The sequence below is a fragment of the Oryctolagus cuniculus genome, chromosome X, assembly GCF_051225735.1.
Source record: "Oryctolagus cuniculus isolate XC-2025 breed Fujian yellow rabbit chromosome X, ASM5122573v1, whole genome shotgun sequence".
NCBI lineage: Eukaryota > Metazoa > Chordata > Mammalia > Lagomorpha > Leporidae > Oryctolagus > Oryctolagus cuniculus.
This window is the reverse complement of record NC_142888.1, coordinates 111,580,888-111,586,887: the sequence shown is the minus strand read 5'-3', so window position 1 is coordinate 111,586,887 and position 6,000 is coordinate 111,580,888. Positions and strand designations below refer to the sequence as shown.

Genomic DNA, 6,000 nt, shown 5'->3' with positions numbered 1-6,000 from the left:
TAAGTCATTTTCATAATAATTTGCTTAGCTGAATCCAGGTAAAATTTTATAAAACTAAGTGATACAGAAATGTTTCTATTTCCACTTCATATGTGGACTCTTAAAGGCACAATATCTGACACATTTTTCTAATAATTATCTAGCAATTGTATTAAATCTCTATTATTTGGTTGTATTTCCTTATATTCTTAAGTGTTTGGGGGAAGTTAAATTAGTGTAAAGCTAATTAATAAAGCATTAATTAATAATTAATAAGCTTGTATCACAAATAATATATAGACAGTAATTATATATAAAGTGCATTTTGATCTTAAGAAGTTTTCAAACAAAGTCTCAAGAACGCGTATTTGCTTCCATCCCCCAGTTTGTGGAAAGTTTGGTAAGAATAAAAATACTTCAGAGCAGTTGCCACTGGAGAAACTTAAACACTGGGTGTTTGAAGACAATGAAGTTTATTACTGTTAAAAATTGGTGGGTCCAGGGGCTGATGCTGTGGTACAGCAGGTTAACACCCTGGCCTGAAGTACCGGCATCCCATATGGGTACTGGTTCGAGTCCCAGTTGCTCTACTTCTGATCCAGCTCTCTGCTATGGCCTGGGAAAGCAGTGGAAGATGGCCCAAGTCCTTGGGCCCCTGCACCCATGCAGGAGAACCGGAAGAAGCTCCTGGCTCCTGGCTTCGGATTGGCACAGCTCCGGCCAATGCGGCCATTTGGGGAGTGAACCATCGTATGGAAGACCTCTCTCTCTCTCTCTGCCTCTCCTCTCTCTGTGTAACTCTGACTTTCAAAAAAAATAAATCAACCTTAAAAAAATTGGTGGGTCCAGTAATAATACTGCGATTTTATTTCATAAAAGTGTAATATATATATGAAGTGAAATCTCAAGATTTGCTAGAAAATAAACCCTGATGTATGTGAGAGGGGAATAGATAGGGGTATATAGGAAGGAAGAGAAAGAGCTGATCATTCTTGAAGCTGGGTAATGTATCTGCAGTAAAAATGTGCTGCAAGATGTTTAGTAATGTGAGTCACTGGGCTTTTCCAAAATGCGCACAAAACTCTTTGGCTTACGAACTTTTGTTCTAGGAATTTGTCTAGAAGAAATAATCAGACAACAAGAAAAAGCACTATGCACAAGAATGTTCAGCTCAGCAGCAGTTTGAGACATTTATTACCCATGTGTCCCACAAGGAAAAAAAATATTGCTTCAACCAAATGAAAAAGGGAAATGACAAGAAACACAAACGCAACAAGATGTTGGCAGCTGAAGGGGGACAACAGCTCAGGAAGTCCCTCTCCTCAGTGTTGGGCACGCTGAAGTGGGAGAGGCTGGGGATCCCCCGAGTACCGGGGAGTGAAGAAGAGTTCTCTGTAGTCCATCTGATCCAAACACACTTGGTCGCTTTCCTCCTGACGTGGTTCTTTAAACATCCTGATGAGCATCACCCTCCCCAGCCCCCCAGTCTGCCCAATGCTTGCTTCTGATCTTGACTTTGACGAACCCAGTTCTGGGTCTTCTTCAGACTCCCTTGGGAAATGCTGCTGTTTCTGCTGGTAGGCTTAACAATTTCAAAAATTACAGAAAAGTTGCAAAAATAGCACAAAGAGCTCTTGTATATTCTTCACCAAGAGTCAACACCTTGTAACATTTTGCCCCACTTGCTTTATCTCTTTTTATAAACACTTCTTTTTTTCCCGAACCACTGAAATTGAACACATGAAATATTTCAGTATGCATTTTCTAAGAACAAGGGTATTCTTATATAGCTACAGTACAATGATCAGAATTGAAAAATTAACACTGATACAACATTTCCATCCACGCTTACATTTAGCCAATAGTCCCTAAAATGCCCTTTGTAGCAGACAAAATATTGTTTCCTTGAATCAGGATCCAAATCAGGATTCAGCATTACTTTTTGTTGTCATGCCTCTTTAATGAAACTTTAATCTGAAACAGTTGCTCAGTCTTTCCTTGTTTTTCAAGACACTGTATTGAGGAGTACACGCCAGCGTTTCTGTAGAGTCCTTCAGTCTTGGCGTCTCTGCTATTTCTCCATGGTAGATCAGCACCATTCGCAGTAGTGAAATAACAACAATTGGAAAAGCTTAATTGTTCAAGGATAGGGAAATGGTTAAGTAAACTATAGTATATCCACAAAACTATAGTATATCCATGTGATCATGCAGCCAATAAGATGTTTCCAATTTTTCAGTGAAAAAAGCAGATACAACTTAACAGGTAAATGAACCAATTTTGAGAAAATAAACATATAGAGCTATATATGCATAGACACATCTGATTTTCAAAAACTACAATGGTGACCTATTATGGTTAGTAGGATCATGGGAGATTTAAAATTTTATTTTTACTTATCTGTATTTTCTAATTAAAAAATGTTAAATTAATATAAATAGAACAGATTTCATGTATTTCATAGGTACTGTTCTAAGAAGATAACCATATTTCCTTCCCTCCTTTTCTCCCTCCCTCAACCCCCCTCCTTCCTTTTTTTCTTAAATTTCTGCAAAGACATCATTTTAACCTACTCTATAATCACAGGCTTAATTCACCACTAACAGAATATTCAAAAGTAAAAAGTATGAAGACCACAGTTCCACAGGAGTATACACAGGTTCTAAAAATGACAAGATGTCTATTGAATTCCTGTACATTTTTTGTATTCTATATTAACTGCTACATATTAGAGAAAACATATTTGTCTTTTTGAGACTGGCTTATTTTACTAAGCGTAATGGTTTCTGGTTGCATCCATTTTATTGCAAAAGACAGGATTTCATTCTTTTTTACGGTTGAGTAGTATTCCATGTGTGTATATATACCACATTTTCTTGATCCAGCCACCAGCTGACGGATATCTGGGTTGATTCCACATCTTAGCTATTGTGAGCTGAGCTGCAGTAAATGTGGGGGTACAGATAACTCTTTCATATGCTGATTATATTTCATTTGGGTAAATTCCCAGGAGTGGGATGGCTGGGTCAAATGGGAGATCTATTTTCAGATTTCTGAGGAATCTCTATACTGTCTTCCATAGGGTTTATTTTCTAATTTATGTGTAATGAGCTTCAATTCATCTGTGAATAATAATAAAAAAGAACTGAACAGAGTCAAGCTTCTCTTTTCTACCTGGAGGAAGGATCACTATGTGGAACAGGGTACAGCAATTATTTTTCTGTTTAAAAAAAAAAAAGCACACAGTAAAAGAACAAAAGAATACAAAGCACTGTTATCTGCTATGAACCAGGTAATTTCACTAATAATCACTTTGTCTTCTGTATTAGGCCAAGACAGCCCAGTGGTTTAAGGGATATTGCCTTGATTTGGACAGATGGAGAGGGGACTGAAGCTGAGAGAAGGGGAAAAGTACCTTGCTTAGGGTTACTAGTTATGAGTGGCAAAACTAGAATTCAAACCGAGGTCTTGGAGACTAGGAGGCCCTCATTTTGTCCACCTCACATTGCGCCTGTGGGGCTTTCTTGGAGGGCAGAACTGGGAGAACCAACAGGTGGAAGTTGTGAAGCAGCAGGTTTTGGACTAGAACCGAACAACTGCGAGATGGGCTGAGCTCGCAGTCCCTAGAAGTGTTTGAGTAGAAGGCAGGTGGCATTCAGAGAAAGAGAAGCAAGGAGAGCCGGCGCCGCGGCTCACTAGGCTAATCCTCCGCCTGCGGCGCCAGCACACCGGGTTCTAGTCCCGGTCGGGGCGCCGGATTCTGTCCCGGTTGCCCCTCTTCCAGGCCAGCTCTCTGCTGTGGCCTGGGAAGGCAGTGGAGGATGGCCCAAGTGCTTGGGTCCTGCACCCCATGGGAGACCAGGAGAAGCACCTGGCTCCTGCTATCAGATCAGCACGTTGCGCCGGCCGCAGCGCGCTGGCCGTGGCGGCCATTGGAGGGTGAAGCAACGGCAAAGGAAGACCTTTCTCTCTGTCTCTCACTGTCCACTCTGCCTGTCAAAAAAAAAAAAAAAGAAGCAAGGAGTCCTGGAGAAAGGGAGCACCACCAGTGTTCAGCCGTCTGCCACCCGACTCCATCTGGATATGGGGCTTGGAATGTTGACTACAGTGTTCCGTATCATCCAGCTTTTGGTATCCCCATCATTCATCTGGTGATTTTCATGGATTTTTTTATAACTAGGCATGCGTTTTAACATTTACTTTTCTGACAAAGATTGCACACAAAGATTTTTCGAAAAGCTCATGGAAAAGAGTATTATGAAAACTGCATAGGTTTCAAAATTTCTTTGCACCCAAAATAAGCTTATCCAACTTCCTGTTTCTCTCAGTTCTCTTTCACCCTTTTACCTCCCTGGTGCCTACGGTTCACCCCACCCTTACATCTAGGGGTTTTTGCCAAGAAAATTCTACATTTTCTGTATGTGCCTATTCAATGTGCTAGCAGAAAGGTGGTAGGTAGCTAGTACACCAAGAGTCCCAGCTGACAGAACTTTCTAACTTTGATCCTATCATCTAATGTGTTACTTTTATTCATGGGTCATTTGCCAAAGCAAATTAATACATGACCAAATGACAGCACTTGTACTGTCAAGGACATCAAATAGAGTCAAAAAGAAAGATAAGAACTGAAAACGTTCACTGGTTTCCACTACAATCATCGGTGCATTTTGCTGGGGGCAATTTGAGCATAGTGGAGAATAGTGGAGGTGATGGGACAGAAGTTGAGTACAGCAGGTTGAGAAACAAGTGCTAAAAAATAAAAAGTGGAGATGTAAAGCAAGGATTTGACTTTCAGAAGAATTCTATGTGAGAATCGGAGTAAAAGGTAGAATTTAGAAACACAGGTATAAGGGGCAGTGTACTGGGGGATGGGAGTCTTGAGTCTGTGTTCCTGCCTCTAATTCTCACAAATCTCTGAGTCAAGTCTTATTTTCATCTGCATTTTATTGACATATAATGGAGGTGGAGAGGTTCAGTACATAATCAGACATCCATGGAATTTGAACCCAGAGCACCAAAATCCAGAGTTGGTGCGCATATGTTTGTAATAGTTTCTAAAGATAATAGGAAAGACAAGTAAGCAGGACTGAAGACGGATATGGAGAACCGAGACCATCCACCAGGTATCTGTGGTGACACCAGTGTGCCCTGTTGTATATCTCTCAAGCAAGTCACCTTCCCCCTATGTAAGGGTGGGCATGGGTTAAAGAGAACTGAGAGAAGCAGGAAGTTGAGGCCAGAGGCGCCAAGAGATAATACAAGTCATGCATCATCACATCCAGACTGTATAGTTAAGGAAGTAAAGCCAAGAATTGCCCAATAAAATGAAGGGACTAGTAGGCACAGACGAGAGGTTAGGAATGTGGGCAAAAGGTTAAAATGAAAACAGAAAGAAGAATCCACACTAGCTTATCAACAGTAAGAGTGGAGAGGATGGAGCCAAAGGAGAGAGTGAGAGGTTGGGGTGGGGGGTGGGGGGATTTAGCAAGTGGATGTGGAGACCAAAACAGACCACTTGTAACATGACTCACTGAGTGTCACTGAGAAAAGAGAGAAAATCCAGGTCAGAACAATTTAGTTTGGGACTTCTGCTTGAGCAGCCAGCAGTTGGGGTAGAAATGCCAAGAACAGTTAAGACAATGGAGGGAGAGAATATTGTATTCTTGGAATTATACCTATGGACTATATTGAATCTGTTAAAAAAACTAAAATTACTCAATCCATATCTCCCATATGGGTGGCAGCTCAACTACTTGAGTCATCACCTGCTATGCGCAGAAGGAGGAACCTGGAAACAGGAGTAAAGCTGCACTCACACCCAGGCACTTCAATTTGGGATGCTGGTATCCAAGAGGTTAATCACTCCGCCAAATGCTTGCCCCTAGGCAATCAGGTTTTGGATATGAACCTAGTAGCACAAGCAACAAAAGCAAAATAGACTAAGAGGATAATAATAATAATAACAAAAGATCAGTTAAGACTCAGTATGGGGTAAGCGCTGTGGCACAATGGGTTTAGCCT

At 41.0% G+C, this 6,000-nt stretch overlaps 1 protein-coding gene across 2 annotated transcripts in view; it reads right to left on the bottom strand.

Moving 5' to 3' along the window:
• Positions 1-1,144: 1,144 nt before the first annotated feature.
• PHF6 (PHD finger protein 6) overlaps positions 1,145-6,000 on the bottom strand; it is a 63,376-nt gene continuing 58,520 nt past the window's right edge. For both annotated transcript variants that reach the window (XM_070066649.2, XM_008273228.5), the window contains exon 11: positions 1,145-1,705. The gene's annotated coding sequence lies outside the window, so the exon portion shown is untranslated. The remainder of the gene's footprint in view (positions 1,706-6,000) is intronic.